The 14,564-nt window shown below is 35.2% G+C and overlaps 1 protein-coding gene across 15 annotated transcripts in view; it reads right to left on the bottom strand.

Annotated features, from left to right (window-relative positions):
• The window catches only part of HMGCLL1 (3-hydroxy-3-methylglutaryl-CoA lyase like 1), a 139,993-nt gene that overhangs the window by 23,737 nt on the left and 101,692 nt on the right, over window positions 1-14,564 (bottom strand). The window contains exon 10 of one of the 15 annotated variants that reach the window (XM_027455086.3): window positions 801-8,149. The exons of 11 other annotated variants lie outside the window; for them this stretch is intronic. The gene's annotated coding sequence lies outside the window, so the exon portion shown is untranslated. Of the gene's footprint in view, window positions 1-800; window positions 8,150-14,564 lie in introns of those variants that run through there. 3 more of the 15 variants (XM_038177057.2, XM_038177058.2, XM_038177060.2) reach the window with 3 other exon arrangements.

The following is a 14,564-nucleotide window of genomic DNA, read 5'->3' as shown; positions in this document are numbered from 1 at the left end:
GTATGTGTGGTCTTCACAGTCTGAAACCACCACTGGCTCACTGGAGTGGAAGCTTGGGAAGCTCAATGGATCAAAATTCATAAACCCATGGCAACATCTAAATAGAAGATCCTGCTGAAGCTAAACTTTTCTGCTACTTCAGAAACACCAGGATGGTGGTGGGTTCTGTGCATGTTCCTTGAGAAGACTAGACCCTCTCCAATTTCGCCTTTACCCCTCCATTTCTCAACTACATTTTATTGCACTTTCAATTTCCTTACGCAACAGCAACATTTAAAGCCCTGGCAGCACACTCCAACTGCTTACAAGGATCTATTTCATACAGACCTAGCTCTCTTGAAACTGCCCAGCCTTCCAGAGGTAAATTGGACTAATTCTTATTTTACTAAAAATAAGAATTTATTACTCTCTGGGACCTTGCTTGAGCTAAGGCATGAACTTCAAGACTGTATCATTATTATTACAACTGCTAAAATAGTTCTAACCTGCAGTTGGAATTCCCAGATTTGACGCCTCTTGTAGATCCCAGTGACAATCAATGAAACATGATTCCCCAATAAGCAGGCAGAAAGAAAAGGATCTCATTGTATCAGAGAACAAAAATCTGTTTTCATCTTTTTAAATGTTACTGTATTAATTTCACTGCTTTCAGAAGAAGCAACAGTTCTCTTAATTCCTAAGGTGACTTATTTTGTAAAAGAAGATACCTAAAGGAAGTCACACATTTCCAGCAGGGCACATGTGTTATAATGATGTAGTCGGCTACTTTGATCAAGAAAGCCAGTTTAACTTTCATCAAATGTATGAATGCATTATTTTATTAATTGTTTTACTTGTTCAGACTAATTAAAAATGTACTAAAAGCATGTTCAGAATTTTGAATTCTAGTTTAGTTTTCCCCTGGTATCATCCCCATTTTATGTTAATACATACAATAAATGTTTCTTATTTACAATGCATAGTATATGCTAATAGCAGTTACTTTTTAATTTGTTAAATAATTCTCTTTCTTCTCATTTCTAGTAATATACTTCATGGCAGAAACAAAGAATTGTACATTCTATCTCAAGTTGAATAAATGTGTATCTCCATCATTCACTATCACTCCATACTAGATTTAAAGTTCAGGTTAAAAAGGATTTTTACAGTCAATGCTGTTACATAAAAACCTGTACTTTTTATTCAGGTATAACTACTTTTTTGAATCTCTCTGACTTTTATTTTCATACTCCCTTGAGTGAAACAATGCTTTAATTTGTTTTCATATGTAGGATATAAGGAAGTTTGGAGATTCTACTCCCTAATATTCATTGACAAAATACATTCACCATAAAGAAAAGTAAATTGCCAAGATGTATGGTAAACTACCCATAGAAAAAAGTTCCTGGCATTTATTACATCATCTGGATTACACAGGTGCATATTCATCTTCTTCCATATTTGGAAAATAAGAACTGCATTCTCCATTTGAACGCTTTCAACTTATATACAGCTAGACCTGGAGACTTAATATTTATCATCACAAAGTATAAAGCCAAATGTCCTTTTTCTTCAGGAGCACCAAAGATTAACAGATTAGAATGTTTTCCACATGTCCATTTTACTGTCAAGAGAATATTAAAGAAGTTTTCCAGCTTCCGCAGCTCAGCCAGATGTCAATGGATCCCACAGTGAAGCAAAATTGGCAGAGTAGCCTTCTCATGACCCCAGCATTGTTTTATCAAGGATCAGTTTAAAAGTATAAAGGGCCATTTCTTGCTGAGATCTGTAATGTTTTTCAGCCCTTTTCCCCTGCAATTACACAAAAGTGCTGACTTCGTTGAACTACTGATATGCAGTAGTATTCCTTATGACTTCTCTCACACTGTGCTGTAATTGCTGTTTGTGTTGGCACAAGAAAAGTACCACGTCTTGTTTCCACTGTACATTTCCGGACTCTGGTTTCAGTAACATCAGTGTAGGATATTGTACTGGGCATGTGTTTTGTTGTGTAAACATTAACTGGTAATTTACCCTGTCAATCTCCACAGTATGGCCTCTAATTAGCAGAAGTTGAGGGGCTTCAGATGGACATTTTATAAAATATTTACAAAGCTATACTGCTGCTTTTTTCTTCATTGGTATCAGGATTCTGAAAATCATTGCATGGAAAAAAATTACAGCACCACCACAAAAACATAAAGCAAAACCCAACAACAAAAACAAATGTATTCATTTTTACACACCTCATTCTCCAGAGGAAGACCAGGTTCACAGTTAGTTAAGCCAAAGTTATAGCAAAATTTCAGTACATGTTATGGTATAATAAAGTACTAAATATTTGGTTTATTTTTTATTATTTATATTTTTATTATTTCCTTCTACATCTTTTGCAACAAAAAATAGTCCTTCTACATCTTTTGCAACAAAAATAGTAGGTTATTTCCATTAGTACATTTGTTTTTTTAATTCATTCCCACTAAATAAACCCCGAATTTGCAAATAGCTATACATTTGCTTAATTTTATTCCAGATTCAGACAAATGTATTTAACAAATGGGACCAGTAAGATTTTGTTGGAAAATATAGCTTCTACTGCAAAGATTCAGAACCAAGGAGTAACTTCCCTTTAAGAACTCTGGAATATATGTTTTATTCATTCATCTATGTAATTTCAAGGAAGTAGAACTTTCCATTTTCTGCTACAATATAATGTTCTGAGTAGAAATCCAGGAAGGGATTAAACAGTTAATAACTACAGTAAAGCAGTGACCAAAGAGCATGTAATCAAATAGGGCATCTTTTTGGACACTGTGTGTCAGAGTGCGTCTTTATTTAACATAAAGTTTTCACCATGAATTTCATCATAATGCAGTAAACTTTAAAAGAAAGTGTAACAGTTTCTCAGCTTCTACTATTCCATTACAACTGGATCAATTTTGTAATACCCATTACATTACATTACAATACCTTATTACATTACAGTACCTCCAAAAGAATCTTGCCTTCCAAGGTGGGCAGTCACAAAATATAATCTTACATTTTTTCCCCTTATGCTGCATAAAGTTCCTTTATATATATATATATATATATAAAGTTGCAAATTGCTCATCTAAAATATCTTCTAACAGTAAAGCCAGATCACTGCCTTTGTTTTAAAAAACATTCAATTTAGCATCTTCTCTTTTGCTGCAAATGCACATTATATTGCCTTGCTACTTGCTAAGTCTACTTTTACTCTGTTCATACAGTTTATTCCTAAGAGGAAAATATACATCAAATACTGTTACAGGCTGGTACAACTCTTACTGTGAGTAACATCTAACTATAAGGAAAAAGATCAGAGAAAAATCTTTTTATAATTGCTTACTTTCTGCATTTGAAAGGACTTTAAGCAAATCACATCATTTGCCTCTGACAATCTGTCACTGTATAATACTTGCAGTACGCAACAAAGGAGAAAAAAAATTAAATAAACAGGAAAATATGCAAGCTGGCAAAAATTAAGGAGTGTATCATTCATTTATCTTTACAATGATCAAAAAGGTTTTATTTTTGAAACCCTAGCTGTTTCAATTTATACTGTAATATTTCAAAAGAAAAAAAAAAAGAGATAAATGACAAATGTATTACTTCGGAAGACTGGTTCACTGTTGCTTTTGGACAGCACAGAAAGAAAAGATGATTGTCATATTTTAAGTATTGCATCGGCTTTGGTTTCTGTCTTGCCTGAAGAGTCATCTTCGACTTATTCCAGTTATGCAAAATGTTCACTTGCTCTCATACAGCTACAAAGATGTACCCAACACACTCTGTTAGAGTGAACTCAGCAACTTCACTATGTCTGATGAAAGTACCTCTGCACTTTCTGCAGAGAATTTTTAAATGTTTTAGATGTTTAATTTACCCTAGGAAACATCCCGACAGCTTGTTTAAAGCCACCTGATATGTCTCAACAATAGGAAGTAAATCTCCCTCCTTCATTGTTTGCTGAATTGTAACAAAATTGGTTCTGAGGAGCCATAAATATGCAAGAATGGCCAGAGGTTTAGTTCCACCCCCTCAGCACAGCTGTCTGTAGAGCTGCCCAAAAAGGAAGTAAGCATCATCCTGTAAACACTGCACTTCCCTACTGGAGACACTGGGATTTGCGACCCAGTTGTAGCTATTTCCCAGGACTGTTCCTGCCATGGCAAGCTAGTCTGACCCTCACCTGGGTCTAAAAGTCAGCTTCCATGCAATACCTTTTTTCCAGGCATAAACTAGAATAACCATGTTCACAATTAACATAAGGTCATGAAAAGAAACATCAGTCCCAAGTGGGAAGCACTGTTGCAATTCTGTCCTTACTTTACACTTACTGTTAAACTCAAAAATAATTACTTTAGGGAAAAAAGGGAGAGAGAGACATTTTGACAGTATGGAAAAATACACATGCTTAAAAGCTATTTATCTTCTTCTAACCGATGGATGCAGAGTCATAGCCTGATTGAAACGCAATATGATTTTAGGGAGAATTTCTAAAAACAAGTAAAGCAACTCTTATAGAAATAAGTTCTTTTTAGAATACCATGAAAATATGTCCTTACATGTACTTAATATAATTGTATCCTCACCAAACTTTTATTTTTTTTTAGAATTGTTTCTAAATTATTTTGAAGTACTATGGTATTACTGTCAGTGCACCACACAGCTTTTCAGTGTACAGCACGTAAGCTCAAAACAAAAAGAAAGTGAAAAGAATAAGGCTATACCACAGTTAGTCCAGAAGGAGACTAGCTGAAAACATAAAGCTAGGTACACAACTATTGGCATACTAAGATATTCCAAAGTAGCAAGGACCTAAAACTAGATATCCTAGAATTACCATCATAAGGACATCTTAATCACAGAAACAAATAGGTAGTCTATTAACATGAACTAAGTATTAATCTAGAATATGTTTTAGATTATGATTTTTTAAAAACAGACATTACTTTTGTGGCATTTTTAAATTAGAAATTTAATTTAAATTGACATGGTAGCAAAATCAGCTGCAAAGATTGGCCAGCATCTTCCATATTCAGATCCTATGGTACACTATGTTATAGCTTTGCCAATTTTTCATTAATCAAGCTGAAATCCTATGGGACAGATATCTGCCCTGAACTGATTGCTTTGGAAAAAAAAAAAAATAGCCATAACAGTTCAGCTTTTCAAAACAACTCAAATGCGCTGCTTTTCTCATGGTAATTAATGATAGCCTCCTGAAGTGCTCATGACCCCACGCCTTGAACCAAGGACGTGTAATCTGGGGAGTCCCACCTCGGCTGTACAGACAGACACAGAGTACAGCTGCATCATGAAGACTTGTATCAGAAGGGCAGTGAAAATCCTCTGGGACTCCAGCAGCACAGAACACAGCCAAGGCTGACCAGAACCTCTGAAACCTCAGCCATGGGGACAGCCTCCAAAAGCCACTAGGAATGACAGCACGAATTATTTTTTGTGTTGTTAATATACAGAAATGTGCATTCTTTTGTTGCTGTGTATATCACCAGTAGACTAAACTGTGTTGGGGAAGACTTCCAAGTACTGGAAGTCAATTGTCCACTGTGTGTGACTCTTGCCACAGTCTCTGGAATGGCTTTGGCCTGGGACAGGTAGGGTTCCAACAAACAATCTCAGGCACATTTCGGAAACTAGCACCACTCAGAAATCATTCATAGATGGCAGTGACTTTGTTTTGTAGGGTAAGAATGACCTCTATGACATTGTTTTGTAGGGTAAGAATTTGATTTTATGGATGCAAGCTTCTTCATATCAATCGTCGTCAATGCCAGAGAAGCCCGGACACATTTAGTTTACATGCATAGATGTAGCCAGTTGACACTTCACTGGACCCAGGCAGCAGAAAGAAAGGTGACTGATTCAAATGGAGATATGACAAAAATAAATACAGCCTGGGAAACATCATGAAATTCAGTGGGGGAAAAAAATAAAGGAAAGATATAACTAGAACTGGAGAATATTTAAGAATGAGGAGGTAGTTCTAAGTCTATTCAGACAGGTAGTCTGATGAGACAGAAATTGGTGAAGAACGTGGGAAGGAGGCTAAGAGGGGAGAATGGGACTAGCCTGCTAGGATGAAGCAGATCTGGGATGAGCCAATGGGTAGGAAATATTCGTGTGTGGAAATACCATTTCATTTGTTATAGTTGTGTAAAAGCAAGATATCATAAAACCAAAGGGGACAGGTAATAGCTGTGGAGAACAAGACTGGATTAGAGAGTGCCTATGTGATGCTGAATGAGGCACAAAAACAAACTTCAAGCCAAGGAAAATTCTTCATTTTCCAGTCATCTTGATAATCTAGATTTTCAGACAGTGAATCCAAAACTGTTGTAAAATAACAACTTCTGATCTTTACAGTCATCTTGTCAAACCTACAGCCTACATGTAGTCTCGTGAAAAAAAAAAAAAAAAAAAAAAAAACCAAAGTACTACCTTTTTATGCATGCAATCTAGTTGAGGCACAACAGAAAAGTGCATGGGGAATTTGACACCAGTGTGTCCTCACTATATTTTTATGCATGCTACAGCTCAGTGATTTCAGTTTTCTAGTGCTATATTTTCACAACTCCTAAAAGTACTAAATATTTATTTTAAATTGGGCTTAGCATTTTGAAAACTATTTTATACTAATTTGTTCTATAAACACCTGAAAACCTTTTTTGAAAAGCCTTCTTACATTTCCAGCATTTGGAAGTAATTTGTTTCTATTCCAAAAAAATGAATGTCTGTCTCTAACAGAAAGACCTGGATTACTGCCCAGTCCACTTCAGAACTGGATGATGCTGACTCTTAGTCATTTAAATAGTCAAGTTAAACAAGACACAGTTGGGATGATAGAAGGAGGTCTGTAAAAAGACTATTGCTCTGGCTATGTGGACTTACATCTAAAAAACAATGGCTAGGAAAATAGTAAAAGAGAGGAGAAAATTAACATAAGTGCCAGGGAAAATATTATGATTAGGTGATGTACATGTAAGAACACGGTATCTGTTCATATCATTCTCCTTTCTTGCCAGTGAGCTGCCAGCTCCACTTAGGAGCTCTATTTGCTCCACTTAGGCACTGAGGGAGATAAAGAATGGGAGAAAAAAAAAAAAAGAAAAAAGGAATTACACAGGAGAACAGAGGTGAGAGAAGTAGACAACAGCCTGTGCAAAGTACTGTCCTCAGATGAGCCTATAATCTGCTGGTTAAGTATCTAAATTACATCCTGTGCTATCTTGTATAAGCCTTGTTTGCAAGCACAGCTTTCCAAACCTGTAATCAACTGGCAAAAGGTGAAATAAGACAGAACTCTCTACTCATATTCTATGAATTCTAAATTCTTTCCATTTTACAAACTACAGTTCCAGATATGATAACTAACAAATGATGCAGAACAGCATCTGATGAAGAGCTAAGAATCATTTATAATAAATCATCTGAATCTGTTCATTTATATATGCATAGAAGTGCACTCACAACAGGAGAAAGATGCCCAGTAATGGAATAAATACTAGAGTGCCTACAAAATGGCCGTAATGGTTCTGGATTTAATGAAACAAAAAATTACCAATGAAGCTGAAACGAACATACCACCAACACTGAAGAATGAAATGTGCAACTGAACATCACTTACAGCATGGGAAACTCAGAAGTGAAAGCATTCAGGAGGTGATTAAGAAAGCTACAATAAAAAAGCATTCCAAGAAAAAAAAAAAAAGTGTAAGTAGGTCGGCACAGAAAAAGAGGAAAGAGCATAAAGCATTTGGGCCAAACACATTCCTTCTATAAATCCATAGCTTCAGTGCTATTAGTACAGAAATCATCTTTGGCTTTAAGATAGAAAATTGCTAAAACCACTTTAGAATTTATTTCTCTAGTTGCTACAATGATTTCTCCGTTCATATTCCATTTAGATCTAGAGTGATAAATCCATATGAGCTTGCAGAGACATACAAAGACATACATGGATTTGCATGAGAAATTCAGGGTTTAAGAATGTTTTAAGACAGTTGAGGCTTGATTTTATGCCAAAGGGAAGTTGCGTCTACTGCTCCAAGTTACCACTAGTGAGAGAATTTGGAGACGAGGATAATCTATAACTGATGAAGGATCTCTTTTTCTGATTAGTATCCTGAAACAGAGAGAGTTGAGGTTTGTTGGTTCAGTAACTAGGGTTGAAAGCTTCTGAAATTCAATCATCATATTAGAAGCAGCTAGAAGAATGAAGATTTCTATTATTTGTTAATTGTTTATAATAAGCTAAGATTATTTTTTTTAAAGACCATACAGGCTACCTGTTGGTATATTGATGTAAATACTTCTTCATCTTAGCAACTCTGGTTGCTATTTCAGTATATAACAACATACGTTATTACCTTTCCTATCCTAAAAAGAGGGAAAACTAAAAACTTCAAAAACTAAAAATCATGAAACAAAGTCCATTGTTCAAACTTTTTTTTTTTTCCTAGCAATACTGTAACAGTTGTAATATTAGCAATAAGGAATTTATTTGTTAACTATCAGGCTATTAAGTTTTTCTGAAGCACAGAGAGAAAGATCAGAAACATTCAGCCCTTCAGAAACTGCATACTATGCACATCCTGCGAGAAACAACAGAAAGCAATAAAAACAGGGTTGCTCCTTCTTTTGTACTGATCTGAGAAAAGAGCAGGAGTGGTAGTGTCTGTTCATTTTCTTTCTTTCTTTTTTATTTTGTTGAAATTACAAGGAATAATATAAAACCAGTACTTATGAAAAAGGCCAAAAAAGAGAAAGAACAGAGAAAATACTGGAAAACATCTCTCAGATTTTCAGTATGAATGCTTATGTTTTCATTTTTTTCCCATATGTAGGTCTGATTTATTCATTTCTGCAGTATGCTTTTTCACTTACAGAAGTAACTAGCTGACTGCTTATAGTAGTAATATTATTTGATATAACACAAGTGTTTTTCTACTTTTCTAAAGTGCATACCCTCTCTTTAAGTTTTCTTAATAGAAACTTTGCAATCTGGTACCTTTTCATAGTTCACCTGCCATTTTCCCCCAACTTGCCTGCTTTCAAATATAGTCTTACTCACTTCTGTTTTCATTCTTAAAGAGTTTTTCACTCTCTTCTTTCTTTTTTAATGCAATGTATTTCTTCAGCTTAAACATCTAAACTTTTTAATTGCTAGCTTTACTGATGTTTTGTGTTGTTTCTATGAGGAAAAACAAATGAAAGGAAACAGAAATAAAGACACAAATTGGTGTTTTCTAAAGATTTTTTTTTCATTACTAATGGCTTTCTTAGTTTACTGACAAATAATTCAAAAGTATCATTTATACGTTAAACCCAGAAAAGTAACACTGGTAACTGCTCTGAACAAACTAGCTCCTAGAGAAATAAAAAAGCTCTATGAAGACCTGTTTTTTAAACTACAGGCATGTTGTAACAAATAATCTTTTACCTTACCTAAAATTAATGTATTCATATACTCCTAGTTTTGGTCCCAAACTTATATCTTTTGCATGTCTTAGAGTATTAGACAGATTTCCACTTAAAAAAATGTGCTAGCTATCCTGTTTCTCACACTGGAAGTCTAAAATTTCTAAATCTAAATCTAAAAAGTTTAATTTCTATACATTAGAGTGATTGCCCTTAACAGGAACACTATGGTACAGTAAATTACTCATATAAGCAGGAAAGCCTGGGACCCACAGGCCAATACTTCCACAACCCTGTTGATGGGTGCTTTACAGCTTGAAGAAATTCCGTTTTATAACTCCATTTGTTTCCTGCCATTTTGCCAACTTTCCACTTATTACATGACTCCACGCCTTAATATTAACTTCCAGTACAGAACACTGTAAATTGTTTTCTGACAAATCAAAGCATATGATGGCCACTGTATATCCTTTGTCTTCTTTGGCAGCAACTGCCTCAAAGAATTCCAGCAAAATACTGAAGCATGACCAGCCCTTCCTGAATCCCATTCTCAGTCAAGCTGTGCTTTTTCTAATGTTTCCCTATCTGAACCTTGAAAATAGTTTCTGTAGCTCTCTGTCAAGTCTTCTGCAGTTTCTAATATATCTTGATTCATTTGTAAACAGCAGAGGAAAATAAACCTGTGAAGTCTGCTGAAACCTCTCCTCTTCTATGCATTTCTCAAAACAAGAATGCAAAAAAAAAAAAAAAAACATTTTTCAAGATCCCAAAATATGTAAGTGTTTTATATGGTAAGTCTTTCCCAATCCACATTGTACTGCATAAATTCTTGAGAGTGCCAGGCTGTGCAGGAGAAAGGAAATGGAGTATTACATGGATTTGAATTGACATGTATATTTATTTTGATCACTTGCCCACTCATGTACTTTTTTATACTTTTTTTTTAGTACAAAATTATATTCTGTACCAGATTTGAAATCTGTTTATAAATTACAATTTCAAAAATAACTTTTAAATCTCGACTTCATAAAAATAATTTGTACTTGTCTGATATTCTTCCTCTGTGTATGTTTTTTAGAATTTCAAAAAAAAAAAAAAGAGAGATGAGCCTTATTTCTGTTTCATAAATAAAAAACTGAGAAAAAGTGATGTGCACAGTGACATGTCAAGTCAGGAAAAGACAAGCCAAGATTTTATGTTTCCTGCCTCCTGTACCTCATTTATTCCATATAATTCCACCCTGCTGGCTTAAAAAAAAAAAAAAAAAAAAAAAAAAAAAAAAAATTGTCTTTACTATAATGTTGAAATGTTAACTAAACTATTAAAAATAAGTTTAGATGTAAATCATTTCAATGCTAGGCAATGGGCACCCCAGCACACAGAAGAAAATAAAACAATCCTAGTGGCATTTAATGTATTATTCACGCAAGAACTTTGGCAACATACAAGTTCATCTCCTCAATTACTATTTATTAGCCCACACAACAGTGTACTTCAGTTTGTTTAGCAACAGGCAAATATGGCTAGACTACCTTCCTCAACCATTAAGCTCATATTCACTGTTCCATGACAAATTCCTAGCTCAAGTCTGGTATGATGGCAATACACAAGGCTTCACACATTAGTACTTCTTAAGTATTAGCTATTAATTTTGAAATATTAATTATTAGTATTTAATAAGTATTTCTTACCAAAAAAAAAAAGATTTTTTTTTCTTTCTATATATCATTTTGAATGTCCAATATTAGGTTGCTAACGAGTTAGATACGAGTTGAGTGACGTAGGTGTGTAAACAAATGTGTAAACAAATTTCTAGTCCTACCACAACTGTAGCCTATGGTCGCTAGGAAGAAGCACAACTACAAGTGATGAACATATAGACTAGGAGTCAATGTTATAAAGGTGGGAGACACAGAGATTTTATATCTTTATTCAAAGCTTGTGCATACTTCTCTGTTTTACAAGGAACAAGTGAAGGATGTGAAGTGGTTAAACCTACACTTTGGGCACATAAAAAGCAGTCCAAAATTTTGATCACCCAACATGGTGACCATTTATATCAGCACATAAATAAATGTGCATACCTGAATTAAAGTCGCTTTGAGCTAATGCTCCTTTCTTTGTCCTCTTCTAACGTCTTTGTTTTGCTGCCCAGCGTGCTGTGGATTTTTGATTGCTGTTTCATTAGAAAGGCAGAGAACTGAGTTTTTTAGTTTTATGGTTGATGTTTTACTTACACCATGTCCTCATTACTCTCTGCTAATACAGCATTTTGCAACAGAGTTCAGCTAGTTTTTAAATCACCATTAATTTTGTGACCTTGTCCAAGCAGTCATACAAAAGATCACAACCTAGCTATGTTTTTTCATTATAATTAAAAAAAGGGGAATTTCAATGTAAATCCAGGAAAAACAGCTCGTTTTAACTTTCTGTCTTTTTGGAAATGAAATAGAAGCATGAAATGAGTACATAAAGCTCATGAAAACTAAACTATAGGAAAATATGCTTTTAAGTTCTTACAAAACAAAGTTTTGTAAAACTATTTCAAAAATTATCCTGTTGCTTCTTTTAAAATCTGTAATACTGTATGTATGTTTTAATGTATAAATTAGCAAAAATGTAACAAGTTATCAACAGAAACCCAAGAGCAATTGAATATTTATATGTGACTAGTATACAAACATAGCTGCTTTCTTCCCGCTCAGCCTCTTACCATTGCTATCCATACTATCATGCCATTTTACTATTATTTCTTTGTATTACTTCTCTATTTTATTCAGCTACTGTAATTTGTATGGCTTCTAGCTGTACATACAAGTCATTTACTGGGCTACACTAGCATGAGTACTGGATCCTTTAGTAGCCATCAAGGAAACTTATTTAGTAAATAAATTGGACAAAGCAAATGTGCAGGATACAAATGCAATGAATTTTCTAGAATAGAAATATTATTGCAGAAGCTGTACTTAGTTGGAAATTCATCATTATGAATACAGTCTTTAGTTCCCAATGCAGAACTGTTAGGGCTTTGTGTACAACCAGACACAATGAAATGTATGATTTAAATGAATGTCAATAGCTTGCTTCTCTGAGAGACAAAGCCTCCAGCCAGGCTCCAAGATCAAAGCACATGAGACCTGCTAACTTGCCCAGCCACTGTATCTCCCAGTTCAACACTATCACCTGCTACTCAGAGCCATCCTTAAATCAGAAGATACTGGTTCCTGGTCCCTCCTCTAAATATTCAACTATTTCAAGTAGCAAGGACAGGCTGCTCCATGAAGGCAGGCAAGCCAAGAGCCAAGAGTCACAGCTAGGCCAATGGCAGCAACAACCTCACCAAAAAGGAGCCAGGAAGCTGAGTCAGTGAGTCTAGGTCAAGACCAGGTCTGGAGACAGTAACCAGGATCAGTCACAGTCCAGTGATCACCCAACAAGATCCTAGTGATGAGCCAGGTCCAAGGTTAAGCCAGAAAGTCAAGTCAGTGAGCAGGGATGAGGGGGAGAATCAAGGTACAAGAGAGGGTGCAAGCACAGCAGCAACACTGCTGCAGGGTAGCTCAGGTGAAAACCAAGCACAAAGGGCTCCAGGTTTAAAGCCACCCCTAAGTGAAGGAGGGGGAGCCCCTATAGAAGCTTCTTAACAGCAATTCCTTGGCAGGATATCTTAGCAGTGAGTTGGCCTCTAACAACTAGCTAAAGGGGCGGTCAGTGAGCAATTACTATAGGGAAACCAAACAACCACAAACAGCACATCTGTATTTGAAGAAAGAAACAAGTCAGGTACTCACATCTTGGAGATGGTTTGGGGTGGAAATTTCATCTCACCTAAGGCTTCAAGTGTAAGTTTATAAGAACCATGGAAGAGGGGAATTTAAACCATAATCCCTTTTTCAGTTGCTTAACTTAGGCTCTCCCATTTCAGGCTGCTGGCTGTTGTGAACTCTGTTCCCGTAACATAACAATCCTTCTTAATTAATATACATGACCTTCTGCTACATGCAGATCCCTTTCCTGGTTCTGGCACTTAAAACTTAGCCATATCAACACCAACTGTATTTGTGTGAATCTAGTCCTTATTCCATATGTAAACTTGAGCCACAAAAATATGCAAGTTGGTTTGTCTGTCCAGCATGTACAGAAGGGGCTAGAATCTACTCAGTTAAGTTATAAAGGGAAGAGTTCAGCAGCCAGCCATTCCAATTTCTTAATAATAATTATAATAATAATATTTAAAATTCAAGGACCTTAAATATATTAATGAACAATATATATTTTTTTCATCTCTTTACAGGGATATATTATAATGCCTATGATGAAAAACACCCTATTCTCAGACATGAATTTTTCAGCTGTGAAAGCTTAATTATAGGCTCGTTAAATTCTGTTTCTGATACTAAAGTGTGCATTTCATTTCAAAGTCCCTATTTTCTGGAAAAGGAAAGCACTAATATAAGCAATATAATTGGAGAAATCATCAAGACAAATCATCTTGTAGTGCCTAGTAAGGTGGAAATGATTACACACAGCAATAAAAATCCTTGCTCCTCTTATGTCATTGGAACTCGTTTTCTGTAACTTAGGATTTGATCCCAGTAATGCAGGGATCAGTTCATATCAATGAATTAAGTTAGTAATTCAAATTTTATAAAATTCTGTGAGATTACCAGTCAATTGTTTCATTCATTCATTGAGGTATCACTGAAGGGCAAAACACCTCCTTACCTCATACCATATTCTCTTCTCATGTTCAGGCATGTACTATGAAAACAGACAAAGCTATTTCTGGCAACTACACAAGCTATGCAAAAAATAAAAAAAGAGTTTTATATCACTTCCATTAAAAAAGTTACTCTTTCTTTAAACGCTACAGGGGTCAATTGTCAAGGTAACTCAAATCTCCTGAGATAAATGGTCTACCTTATTGAGGCCTCTCCAGCACAGAAGTTTTCTGACCCATCTTTTTACTCTTCCTTGGAGGTCTGTAACAATTTCCTAGAGATGTTTTACAACTTCTTTTAGCTACATTTTGTATTTGTCACATTAGCTAACCCACATATGCAATTTTACTCAAAATACCACACAACCTTTAATTAGATCACCACATCACTTCCCATCCT

Source organism: Anas platyrhynchos, chromosome 3 (assembly GCF_047663525.1).
Source record: "Anas platyrhynchos isolate ZD024472 breed Pekin duck chromosome 3, IASCAAS_PekinDuck_T2T, whole genome shotgun sequence".
In the NCBI taxonomy this organism is placed as follows: Eukaryota; Metazoa; Chordata; class Aves; order Anseriformes; family Anatidae; genus Anas; species Anas platyrhynchos.
The sequence above is the reverse complement of the archived record's forward strand: the minus strand, read 5'-3'. Positions and strand labels throughout refer to the sequence as shown.